Genomic DNA, 14,171 nt, shown 5'->3' on the forward strand with positions numbered 1-14,171 from the left:
CACTGTAAACTCGTCATCATACATATTACTTTTATAAGAGTTGTTGTATATGGAACATGGCATATGGAATGAAGTGACAGAAGACTATGTAGTCTTGGACACAGAACTGTAGAAGGTCCTCTGATGATCAATTGATGGGACCACCAGTAATCAGCTGTAATCTGTGAGAGAAACAGCAGTAATGAAATGTATGAGTTGTCCAGGTTATCGATGGAAGTGCTGGCCCTCCAGAGGGAATAAGGTCATGTTCACACGTTCAGGATTTAGGCACATCCAGAGTTTTAGCCTCAGAATTCTAACTGGAAATTTTGGAAAAAATAAAACACTCTTCAGCTGTGCTGTAGGCAAAACCTTGAACATGTAAATATACCCTAAGACTTTTTGTAGGCGGTCTCTGGTCATGCTAATAAATGAGGAACCTGAACGGTTTCCTAATACAGTGTTTGAAAATTGGTTGCGGTGATGTGACCTCAAGCCTCAAATCACTGCTGAAGCCCATGCACCCCTAGGTATAAATATAGACATGCGGGGAGCTGGTAAGTATGAATCTTCTCTTTACAGAGGCAAGCTGCTGGTATTAGATAAAAAGTCGTTATTCCTGGAGAACCCCATTAAGGACCCCTCAGTCTCTCCGATTCAGATTCTGCAGGTTCTCAGTAATTTTAATTTAAAACAAGGCAGTCTTTACCATTCACTAATAGGGGTTTCCTTGTGGATTGCATCACACTAGCTGCCTGGGACCCCCTAATGTCACACCCATGTACCTCCCAGTGCCCAGTTCTATCTGCAACCTTTCATGACTGATAGACCAACCAGCAAACTGTATTTAAGGTGTTAATAAGCAGGATGTATATCGCTTTCAGATGGCTCCATCCTGTGCATACATTCTGGTATTTAATGGGTGTTATAAGGTCTATTAAAGCCATTGAAAATTTAAGCCAATATGCATGGACGTCGTGTGCTTTGAGTCCACGCCAGCTTTGCCTCTAACTTCAGGAATATAAAAGATGTAGGTGACTGATAGGAGTTCCTGGCAATGCACAGAGCTGAGAACCATACCATCGTTGTGTGACTCTGAATCTGCAATCAGGCTAAATTCTCCCTGAATATGTTCCCTAAAAATATACTATATACACCTAACATTTTTCTCCAGGCTGCAGGTCCATCTCACAGGCTCCATGGACTGCTGGATGCAGGATCTTCTGTTGTGACTAACTTGCACTGACAGCTAGCATGCAAGGTCCCTCAAACAGCAGCCCAAATCTCTGCTTCTGGATTGGGGGAAGATATTGAATCTACAAGTTATTGATTCCCTGTGAGCACCTTCCCTGTTGACGTCTCCACCGCTTCTGACCCCGCACGCTGTTTAACGTGATTAAGTACAAGTGGAAGAGTTGTTTTCTTTTCCGAAAACTTTCTATTTAGATCTTAGTTTCCACTGATTATGAAGAGCGTCTCTGAGAAGAATTCTCCAGTGGTAGAGTCAGTAATGATTTCCCAGATATACAGCGCTGCTGACCATGTTGGCGTCCAATGAATAATTGATCAGAGCAGGGCCATAGCTTAAGAGTCTGAAGATTGTTTTAATTTCCATTGCCACCCACTGGCTGTTCCACCTTGCAAGAAGCTGTGGAAGATTAACCTTTAGCTGGAGACTTTGCTTACATGAGCGGAGGGCACAGCTGCAAATAAAACATTCTAAATTGGCGCTTCTTTCAAAAGCGCTCACACCCTTCTGCCCTATTCACGGGACCTGTCATCCATTAGATTTTGTAACATAAGCAGAATCCAGTGAAGAAAAATATTTATACAGCTATTTAGTCGGAGCGTCCGCCAGCTCTCCCTGAAAACTCAGTTTAAAAATCACAGAAACAAATATGATAATAAGTGATAACCAGACAGTATTGTTATAAAACCCATCAGGTCCTTGTGCTTAAAGGGAATCTGTCACCGTCCTAGAGAATCCAAAAAGTATGTCCTTATAGTACTTCATACCTTCTTTCCATATGTTTTTCTTTTTCTTTGGAGCTTGTATTACGTCTTCATAAATCCATTTTAATCCATATGCTAATGAGGCATTAAGGTGCCCAGGGGCGTTATTTTCATTCAAAGGTGCCCAGAAATGCCCCCATCGAGTGGCCAGGACCACCCCCCTTACAGAGCCCAAGCACGCCTCTCTCTCCGCTCATATACTATGCCCCTAGTGCCCCTTGACGCCCACCCTGCCAATAACCCCACCCACCCTTTGGCTTCAGCATAGCCAACAGGTGCAGTGCCGAACATCTAGCTTCAACTGTTTTACTGGGCACGCGCCAGGCCCAGTGAGGTTTTCGGCACATGCCCAGTGAAACAGTTGACGCTGATGCCCTCAGTTGAACTGGAAGAGTGCAAGCGCAGGCAGCGTTAGGCACTGCGCCTGTTGGCTATGCTGAAGAGAGAGGGTTGGCGGGGTTATCGGCTGCTAGTGACATAGCGGGGGAATGGCAACGGCGCTGCTGGGGGCGTAGTGTATAAGCAGAGAGAGAGGCGTGCTGAGGGGCGTTTCTGGGAAACTTTGAATGAAAATAATGCCCTCTGGGCACCTTAATGCCCCATTAGCATATGTATTAAAATAGATTTTATGAAGATATAATATAAACTCCAAAGAAAAAGAAAAACATATGGAAAGAAGGTATGAAGTACTATAAGGACATACTTTTGGTTTAATATCGATTCTCTAGGTGATAGATTCCCTTTAAATGACTGATAAAATGAACTTCTAATTTAAAGGGTTTTCAGAGATATTGAAAAATGTCCTCACCTCTGAAATAATAGTCACCTCTGCCATTCTAGAGCTGCCCCTGGTCTGTAGTTTCTTGCAGCAGCCATATACCTCACATGACGGCTGAAGCCTGTCCCTGGCCTCAGCGATCCCATGCTGTATACCGCTGCTGAGCGAGCAGTGTTGCAGGCATGTAAACACAGACCCACGTGAGGTCTGGTGTGGCAGTGCTGGAACAGCCAAGGGATTTAAAGGGGTACTTTATACATGGGGGCGCTGTCCCCTTGGTAGGTATTTTCTTGCAGCAGCCATTTACCCCACATGATGGCTGCCGCCAATCTCTGGCCTCAGCTGTCCCATGCTGTATACTACCATCGGCATGCATGAGGGGCCCATGACCATGTGGCTGAAATGGCCACGTGACCAATGTCAAACCAGATGTTGATGCGGGGAGACTAGCAATCTACAGATGTGGCAGGGGAACGAAGGAGCCAGAAACCAGCGGCAGGGATCAGGTAACAGGTAAGTATAATTCCCTCCGCAAGTCCGGCCACATTAGAGGGTCTGCCAGAAAGGCTCCAACCAATCAGAGTCCATCTTTCATTTTCCAAAGGAGCCGTGAAAAATGAAAGGTGGAATCTGATTGGTTGCTATGGGCATCTAAACCAGTTCTACTTTACACCAGTTTGATAAATATCCCAAAGTGTTCGACAACTGCTCAGTTTATTTAATGTTACCCTATAGTTTCTACGTTGTAACAACCCGCGGCTGATATCTCCTGTGCCTATTACTAATAATGGCAAATACAGATTTTACCTCTTCCATTATGCAAATCATATCACAACTGAGCCACACTGGGCACCTCATTTGCATATAACGCAAAATAACATTTTCTCTGCATCGATAATACGGATTGCAGTGAGAAACCCCTCACTTTAGTCACCATGATCAACCCTACCATAGGAGAGATTATGGTGACAGATGCTCTTTTAGAAATTGCTGCAATTTTTTTCTTTTGGGTCCCAATGTAAGACACATATTACATAATATATTGGGTTTCTGCACGGTGACCTTATTACACTTTCCATTTCTATCATGGAAAATCAGTGCATTGTATAGAGACTCTGGATTGGGGAACATTTTGCGCAGCCTGAAAGCTCCAAAGCACAAATTCTATATGCAGCGCATTGGAAAATTCCCTTTTTTGTCATAGGACGGATTATAAGTTTATGACTTTACTAAGCGGTTCCAGCCCTTCTCCTTTTGCTGAATACCAAACCGTTTCACTGGAAAAGACAGAGATTCATACTGTGTTTATGTGGAAAAATGAGGTGAACATTTTCATAGCGGAATTCTTGGAAATTTCTGATAAATAGGTGCACTTAATACTCAACTGGCCCAAAGTCTTATCTATATTTAATACTGGGCAAGGAAAGACCTTATACTTGCTGTTAGTCAGCAGGAGAGCCCCAGGAACTGATGAAATCAAGGGTATGTCACCTGAACACAATTTTATACCTAAAGGGAGACTGTCAGCAGTTTTGACTGCAAAACTGCTGACAGTGCTAAGTAGGGGCCATGGTGAAGTGAATAAACATCACTTCCTATTATCTGTACCCTTTAATTTATAGATCAAAATCATAATCCACAATACAAATGAATTACATTACTTAAAGGGATTGGCCACAGTTGATGTATCTGTGAGATATCTATATGGCACTTACTAATATAGTCTTTGTTGATATTCTGCACCATTTTCTATATTTCATAAGGTATTCTCCCTTGTTTGTGCTGTCCACCCAGAGGTCCTGTCTATAAAATGGCTGCTGATGAAGGGTCATGTGACCAGAAAAATCACTCAGTCTCCTGGAGTTATTTTTTTTTACTGGTCACATGACCCTCCATCAGTAGCCATCTTGTGGAACCAATAGGAACCAATCAGATTCCACCTTTCATTATCCAAAGGTGGATCTAGTTGCTATGGGCAATTAAGCCAGTTTTCTTTTACACCTGTGTTAATACATCTCCCCCAATGTGTACATACATTACTTATCCTCTACTGATCCTGAGTTACAGCCTTTATTATACTTCAGAGCTGCTCTCACTATTGCATCAAGTGCACTACATTACCTATACTAGACCTATCCTAAGACACTGAGCAAGCAGGGTGACTTGAGTTCTAAAGCCTGCAGAATTGTGAGTGCAGCTCTGGGGTGCAATGTACAGTCGCGGACAAAAGTTTTGAGAATGACACAAATATTAGTTTTCACAAAGTTTGCTGCTAAACTGCTTTTAGATCTTTGTTTCAGTTGTTTCTGTGATGTAGTGAAATATAATTACGCTTCATACGTTTCAAAGGATTTTATCGACAATTACATGACATTTATGCAAAGAGTCAGTATTTGCAGTGTTGGCCCTTCTTTTTCAGGACCTCTGCAATTCGACTGGGCATGCTCTCAATCAACTTCTGGGCCAATTCCTGACTGATAGCAACCCATTCTTTCAAAATCACTTCTTGGAGTTTGTCAGAATTAGTGGGTTTTTGTTTGTCCACCCGCCTCTTGAGGATTGACCACAAGTTCTCAATGGGATTATAGCACAGTGCTCCATCGTGCTGGAAAATGCATTGTTCTTCACCAAACTGTTGTTGGATTGTTGGAAGAAGTTGCTGTTGGAGGGTGTTTTGGTACCATTCTTTATTCATGGCTGTGTTTTGGGGCAAAATTGTGAGTGAGCCCACTCCTTTTGATGAGAAGCAACCCCACACATGAATTGTTTCAGGATGCTTTACTGTGGGCATGACACAGGACTGATGGTAGCGCTCACCTTTTCTTCTCCGGACAAGCCTTTTTCCTGATGCCCCATCGGAGAATATGACTTTGCCCCAGTCCTCAGCAGTCCATTCACCATATTTTCTGCAGAAGATCAATCTGTCCCTGATGTTTTTTTGGGAGAGAAGTGGCTTCTTTGCTGCCCTTCTTGACACCAGGCCATCTTCCAAAAGTCTTCGCCTCACTGTGCACACCTGCCTGCTGCCATTCCTGAGCAAGCTCTGCACTGGTGGCACTCCGATCCCGCAGCTGAATCCTCTTTAGGAGACGATCCTGGCGCTTGCTGGACTTTCTTGGACGCCCTCAAGCCTTCTTAACAAGAATTGAACTTCTTTCCTTGAAGTTCTTGATGATTCTATACATTTTTGATTGAGGTGCAAACTTAGTAGCCACAATATCCTTGCCTGTGAAGCCATTTTTATGCAACGCAATGATGGCTGCACGCGTTTCTTTGCAGGTCACCATGGTAACAATGGAAGAACAATGATTTCAAGCATCACCCTCCTTTTAACAGGTCAAACTCTGCCATTTTAACCCAATCAGCCTGACATAATGATCTCCAGCCTTGTGCTCGTCAACATTCTCATCTGAGTTAACAAGACGATTACTGAAATGATCTCAGCAGGTCCTTTAATGACAACAATGAAATGCAGTGGAAAGGTTTTTTTGGGATTAAGTTAATTTTCATGGCAAAGAAGGACTATGCAATTCATCTGATCACTCTTCATAACATTCTGGAGTATATGCAAATTGCTATTATAAAAACTTAAGCAGCAACTTTTCCAATTTCCAATATTTATGTAATTCTCAAAACTTTTGGCCACGACTGTAGGCTGTAACATAGGATAAGTAATGTTTGTACACAGTGAGGGTGTCCTTTACAAATACTGTGTAAACACAGATGGCGTGTGCCTCATCGTAAATGAGGCGCAAAGGCCACTAGCACATGATTGTAGGTTAATGCACATAAGATCTGCAAGAATTTCAATCTGGATTTATTTGCTTTCCGCACCATATCTGCACCAAAGTCTGCAATTTCTAATTGCAGATTTCAGTGCGGTTTTGTCACAGATCTCACCTTTTACTGAAAAAGGGGTGAAATCCGCAGCTAAAAGTGCAAACATAATTGACAGGTAGGTTGATTTCGCCATGGAAAAAAAAAAAAAAAAAAAGTATATGAAAATTGAGTAATTTCATACACGTTGCTGGTACTGTACTACCCTAACCAATAATAACTACTCACTCCACAAATTAGTAAAAAACAATATCATATCTCCAGAAGAAGCCCTAGTGGGGCGTTGGGAGGAGGTGGCTGCAGAGACGACCAGTCTTCAGGGTATGACGACGATTATGATGATTATTTAGTTTTACTACACGTTCAAATTAATACATTTTTTTCGATTGGCGTTTTTGCCCTTGCTTTGTATGTTTATTAGCCGTGTAGTGACTAGTGTATTGTGATGGTTATGCCTTGGGACAATTGACTCTTGTGTGTTTTTTTATCCGCCCTTGGGATTAACACCATATGCTGCTATTTTATAATGTATGTTTTTATGATTATCTATGGGTAATAAAGGATATATTGTTTTGTACTTATTTGTTGAGTGAGTAGTTCTTATTGGTGAGGGTGCTTCTAGGTTAATCTTCTCCACTCATTAATAAATAATTTTTTTCGCAGGTGGACTAATACAAGCTATAACCAGAACCAGTACACAATGGGGGTCATCTACTAAAACCCGCTTTTTACACCGTTCTTAGATTCCCCCCCTATGCTGTGGTAAGATTCTTCTAATTGCTAGTGCCCGATTTTAATCTACTGCAGTGGTGTAAAACCAACTCCAGTGCCTGTCTGGAGTAGTTTTTCGCCAACATTTACACCTGTTTCCAGGCGTAAATGTTAATAAATTTGCAGGTCCAGAGTCCCAGCCCCTAACAACCACCCACTCTGCGCCTGTCCTTACTAGCTGCCGAACATGGTGTAAAACCGGCCATGCATCTAAATATTATCGCACAACTGGTCAAAAAAAGGTACCGCACAGTCCCTTAATAAATGACCTCCAATAAATAATACTATGGGAAATATTTATTAAAATGGGCATCTTAGATGCCGGTCTTAAAGGGGTTTTCCAAAAATTAAAATACCTAAATATTATTTTATAATAAATACATTCACAAATACCTTTCATTACTTAGAATGGCTTGTTTTGACTAGGGAGCAATCATTAGGAGAAATAAAATGGCCGCTGTCCTATCAGTACACACAGAACCTGTCCTAATCACACAGCAGGACAAGTTACTTCACCACAATGAGCCATAGTGCTGCCTCATTCTCCTCTCTGCTCTGCTTGTCAGAAATCATGATCCTGAACACAGGTGAATCTCTGTAGGGAATGGAGATGATGAGGAGACATGAGAGGAGGGTGGGGATGTGGCTAATAAGCAGCAGCGCTTGTATGCAGTCTCTTTGTACTTCATATCTCCTCATGAAACTAAATTCCCCAGAGATTCAGCTAAAGTTCTTATGCGTTGTATTCAGGATCATAATCTGTGACGGGGAGGAGGATGTGGCAGCCCTTTACCTCAGTGTTGTAAAGTAACTTGTCCTAATGTGTGATCAGGACAGGTTTTGTGTGAACTAATGGGACAGTGGCCATTTTGTTTCCCCTGATGATTGCGCTCCAGACAAAACCAACCATTATAAATAATGAAAGGTATTTGAGAATATATTTATAATCAAGTAATATTTAAGTATATTCATTTTCTTAATTCCCAGAGAAACCCTTCAATAAAGTCCGCAGGCGTCCCCATAACTTCGGCGCATCCAGCTCTGCTTCTAAATGTAAGGCCTCTTGCACACGAACGTAAGGGCTTCATGCCCATGCTGCAGGGCGCATATGGCGGTTCTCCAATACACGGGTCACCAGCCGTGTGCATTCCGCATCATGGATGCGGACCCATTCACTTGAATGGGTTCGCAAATCCGGAGATATGGTGCGGAACGGAAGCACTACGGAGTGATTCTGTGGTGTTCCGTTCCGCAAAAAGATAGAACTTGTTCTTTTTGCGGAACGGACAGATTGCGGACCCCACTCAAGTGAATGGGTCTTCGATCTGCATGCGACTGCCCCACGGTCGGTGCCCATGCATTGCAGACCGCAATTTGCGGTCCACAGCACGGGCATGGAGCCCTTACATTCATGGGCAAGAGGCCTAAGACAGCTTCTGAGCGGCCTTACATTTAGACCTTTTTCTACTCCTAAAACAGGTGTAAAAAATGGTCAATGAGATGGGCCCATCCTCTAACCCAGCCACACCACGCCCACAATTTTAGACCTGGTGTGAGCGGGGCGAAGCTGCAGATAGCGGCACAACTAGCTGTTGCGCTATTATCTGTGCCTGAAATACGCCTACTTTAGGAGTATTTCAGCATAGTAAATGACCCCTATGTATTTATCAAATTGCTCAACTGTTATGTCGATTAATTCTACATGTAAACAGGAATACGGTATTCAGAGCTGTACATGGCTTGGTAAAGATTCGGCCTCAAGCAGACCAGAGTTGTAGTAGTGTTTGGTATCTGAATGGTGTTTTTTGGGGAATGCACATTAAGACTGCCTGCACCCGTTGTGGATTACACGCGTTTTCCATGTGGATTCTCATGCTGAAAAACCGCTGAATAATACAGTACCAAAGTGTACGAGAGTTCACAAATCTCATGTACACTTTTCTTTATCATTCTGTGCAGAAATTGACCTGATGGTGGATTTTGAAATCCTCAGCATGTCAGTCAATGGTGGTGTTTTTTTATGCGGATTTCACCCTTTTCAATGCAAGGGGGAGATCTGCTGCCAAACTGCATCAAGTTCACACCAAAAACCGCAAGTAAGATATGGGGGGACATTTATCAAAACTGAGGTACAGGAAAACTGGCTTTGCTGCTTATACCAACCAATCAGATTCTACCTTTCATTTTCCAAAGGAGTTCTGAAAAATGAAAGGTGGAATCAGATTTTTTCCTTTGCACCAGTTTTGATAAATCTCCTACATGTAGTTTTTGGCAAGGATTAAGTGCCCAATAATCTGCATGGAAATACGTACTGAATTTCTGCAAGACAGCCCACACCCATGTGCAGGTAACCTAATGTGGAAGGAGCTTCACATGATCACTGGGGACAACATTTATCAAGAGAAGCCTTGTTATAAAGCATTATGGGGGTCATTTACAAATCTGAAATACGCCTAAAGTAGGCATATTTCAGGAGCAGATGGCAGCGCAACGGTTAGTTGCGCCACTATCTGCGACTTTTCCCCACTCACGCCAGGTCTTAAATTGTGGGCATGGAGTGGGAAGGGGATGGGCTAGTAGGCACGCCTCATTCATCATTTTCTATGCCTGTTTTAGGCGGAGAAAATGGTCGAAATGTAAGACAGCAAGGAAGCTGTACTTACATTTAAAACTGGCTCTGGATGTGCTGAAGCTTCCGATTTGTGCCTCCGCACCACAAAGAAATAGGTGAAGCCTTATCTTTGGTCGTATATTGTGGAAACCCATTCCAGTTAGTGGGTCCGCATCCACAGCACGGAATGTACACAGCCAGTGCCCATATACAGTACAGACCAAAAGTTTGGAAACACCTCATTCAAAGAGTTTTCTTTATTTTCATGACTATGAAAATTGTAGATTCACACTGAAGGCATCAAAACTATGAATTGACACATGTGGAATTACTGTATATACATAACAAAAAAGTGTGAAACAACTGAAAATATGTCATATTCTAGGTTCTTCAAAGTAGCCACCTTTTGCTTTGATTACTGCTTTGCACACTCTTGGCATTCTCTTGATGAGCTTCAAGAGGTAGTCACCTGAAATGGTTTTCACTTCACAGGTGTGCCCTGTCAGGTTTAATAAGTGGGATTTCTTGCCTTATAAATGGGGTTGGGACCATCAGTTGCGTTGAGGAGAAGTCAGGTGGATACACAGCTGATAGTCCTACTGAATAGACTGTTAGAATTTGTATTATGGCAAGAAAAAGCAGCTAAGTAAAGAAAAACCAGTGGCCATCATTACTTTAAGAAATGAAGGTCAGTCAGTCCGAAAAATTGGGAAAACTTTGAAAGTAAGGGCTATTTGACCATGAAGGAGAGTGATGGGGTGCCGCACCAGAGTCACCTGTTGGAAGACCATTTCAGGTGACTACCTCTTGAAGCTCATCAAGAGAATGCCAAGAGTGTGCAAAGCAGTTATCAAAGCAAAAGGTGGCTACTTTGAAGAGCCTAGAATGTGACATATTTTCAGTTGTTTCACACTTTTGTGTTATGTATATAATTCCACATGTGTTAATTCATAGTTTTGATGCCTTCATAGTCATGAAAATAAAGAAAACTCTTTGAATGAAAAGGTGTGTCTAAACTTTTGGTCTGTACTGTATATTGCAGACCCGCCATTTACAGTCTGCAATAGGGCCCGTACGCTCATGTGCATGAGCCCTAAGGGTCATGTGCAACCCGCACGGAACCCCATGGAAGCACCACAGAGCGCTTCCGTGGAGCTTCTCTCTGTGCCTCTGCACTGCAAAAAAGTAGAACATGTTCTATTTTTTTGGCTGTGCGGACGGATCAAGGACCCATTCCAGTTGAATGGGTCTGGATCTGTCTGCGGACCCCAATGCACGAAACAGCCAAGCAACGTCCGTGTGCGTGAACCTGAACTGTGTGTTTTATGGGTGGTAAGATGTGACCCTTCTACACAATGCTTCACCTCATCATGTACCATGTTATATAACAGACGTCTCTTCCGTTAACTGCAGGGACTGGAAACCAACACAAACCCGACAAATGAAGTGAAGGAGAATTACAGACAAGGAAAACTATGACTAAACATTTATAAAAAGCCTCTATTACTCATCACTATTTTATGATGACTAACTTGTCTGCTTTCGCTGTGACTGACGGCTCCCGGGAAAGCCCTAACAATAGTAAATTATCTGCGGATGTCACTCATAGCAACCACTCGGTTGTGGTAGAGTCACATTTGTGTTTTCTATCCAATAGACATTATGGCTAATCTGAAGTCACTGCTCATAGCACAAATAAAAGCAATCAAGCCTACAGATACACTGATTATTCAAGACTTTAAAAACCACATGCCTAAGGGCTCATTCAGATGAACATAAAGGCTCATACCCATACCCATGTATAGCCATGAGCACACTGTGCTGCAGATGTGGACCCATTGACTTGAATGGGTCCGTGATCCGCAAAATATCAGAAAAAAACTGCTGAACGATCAGTTTGAGATTCGGAGAAGTCTGAAGTCAACACCTTTAACTGTTTGTGTCCTCTGCACCTGAAATCTCACTCCGGCGCATGCACAGTCCCTTCATCGAAGCCACTGCCCACAGTCAGTATTGTATGGCGCATGTCCGGGCCCAGCGGTGATGTGTAAAAGAGGACAGTGATGTCAAAAGGATATTAGGCTGGCTTACAAAAAGACTGGGCAATTGCAAACTCATTTGCATAGGACTCCTAAGTTTGTTTAAGGACCATCAAAGCAGCAGACAAGGCAATAAAAAGGTATCAATTGTGAGCCGTGTATGTGACCTATAGTGTGATTTGTGCAGTTTTACATGAATAACAGAGACAGATTCTCTCTAAAGAGGTTGTCTGACAAAAAAATATTCTACAGTTTTCAAACCAGCTCCTGGATCTGAATTCTTTTGTAATTGCATGCAATTAAAAATTGAGCATAGCCACTGAGTTATTCAATAAAATGTATCTGTATAGCGCCACCTGCTGTTTGGACATGCCCCCTTAGCTGCAGCAGAAAAGACACTCCCCTTGAGCTTTCAGCTTAATGAATCTAGCTGAGCAATGAATGTGGAGATCCCTGGATCCATGTGAGGTACAGGGCTGGTTCTAGCTTTGTTAGAAGGGGATTGTCATGTACTGTATGATCTCTGATTTTCATTTTTTGCATTAGTCAAGGGATAACCCCTTTAAGTAACTTTTAAGGAAGCCCTATATTAACCCAGATGCTGTGAGCAGCTATAGACCTGTTGCTAACCCTGCCCTTTGTAGAAAAGGCTGTTGCCATCCAACTAAATACTAGACTCGAGTGATTGCAGCTATGACCGTGGCTTCAGAAAAAAAAACCATAGCACTGAATATGTTCTCCACGAGTACTAAATGACTTGCTGATTGCTTTGCCACCTTCACCATTCCCTTAGAGGTGAATGGAGCAGTGGGACTGGGAGAACGCCCCCCTGTACCTGTTCCGCATGGCAATTCTGGGCAAGTAACACACACTCTACAAAGGACATTAAAACAAATTGATCAGTTTATACCCGACTGCGCTTTGAGTACCTTGTGAGAAAAGTGCTTTAGGTCTCATTTACACAGCATCTTTTGTCAATGGAATTTTGGCGCAGATTCCTCACCAGAAAGCTGCAGATGACCATGGAGAATCTGCCTCCCATCGTTTTTGTGTACAGGGCTATCCTCCCCCAGCAGCTATCTTTGCAATTTACATCCAGCATGGTGCAGCCAGGAAGTAAGGTACCCAGACAGACCCCAACACGTGTTCCGCGTTGCTTCCTCAGGGGTTTTGGGCTCTGTCTGGGTGCTATTCTTTGGGTCTGTATTGATATTATAAATTTTTGGTGGGGGTGGTGTTTTTCTACTGACATTAATATCTGTAAACTGTGCTATACAAATGCAAAGTATTGCTGAGTATTTCGTATTTTACCATCTGCTTAATTATTGCACACTAATAAAGATGAATTATTTGATCAATTATTGGTGCCATTTTCTATTATATCGGGGCTGGTAGTCTTGGGTTAGCACCTGCACAAATAGTTTTTGTTACGTATGCCCGGTTTGGATAAGGGTATCTGTTCTTGGGATAGTCAGGAACTCTGGGGCTCACTGGTTCCAGAATCAGTCATTTGCTATGTAAGTTTTGGTTCAAAAGCGCCACCTAATGGTCAAAGTGAAACATTTATTCTGCACACCACCAGCAAGGACAGTTTTTTTATTCATAGTCACATAAATGCAAACAAAAGGAGACGTTTCTGCAGAAATTTGTTTTATTTCTTTCCAGTTCCCTTTCCAGTTCTCAGCCGGGCATTCTATTGAATCCACAGGACAATAAATAAGAAGGTTGTGAAATACATTAAAATTCTGTACATTGGGTTACAAAATCATCAGCGCTACAATACTCAGCAATCAGCGGTACATCAAACAATCAGATTTACCCTACAAAAGTGCACACCTATATAAGGGTAAATAAAAACCCACAAGGTCTCCGGCTGTGACTGAACAGTGCAATGAATGGGTTATTGCTCGGCGCTCTCTTCCCTTTCTAATTACAGGTAAACATACAGCGCAGCCGCCTTGTCATCCAGATTTATCTAGAAGAATTACATCACATTATTACAGTCATTTGATCACCATGTTCCCAGTTATTACATGCTGCCTCCTGTTAATCGTGAATTTTGCACCAGTTATAACGGATAAGTGGACCTGAATGCAGACTGAAGTCCCTGGGATGGTATCCAGACATTTATGGCATGTGTGCT

Source organism: Bufo gargarizans, chromosome 6 (assembly GCF_014858855.1).
Source record: "Bufo gargarizans isolate SCDJY-AF-19 chromosome 6, ASM1485885v1, whole genome shotgun sequence".
Lineage (NCBI taxonomy): Eukaryota > Metazoa > Chordata > Amphibia > Anura > Bufonidae > Bufo > Bufo gargarizans.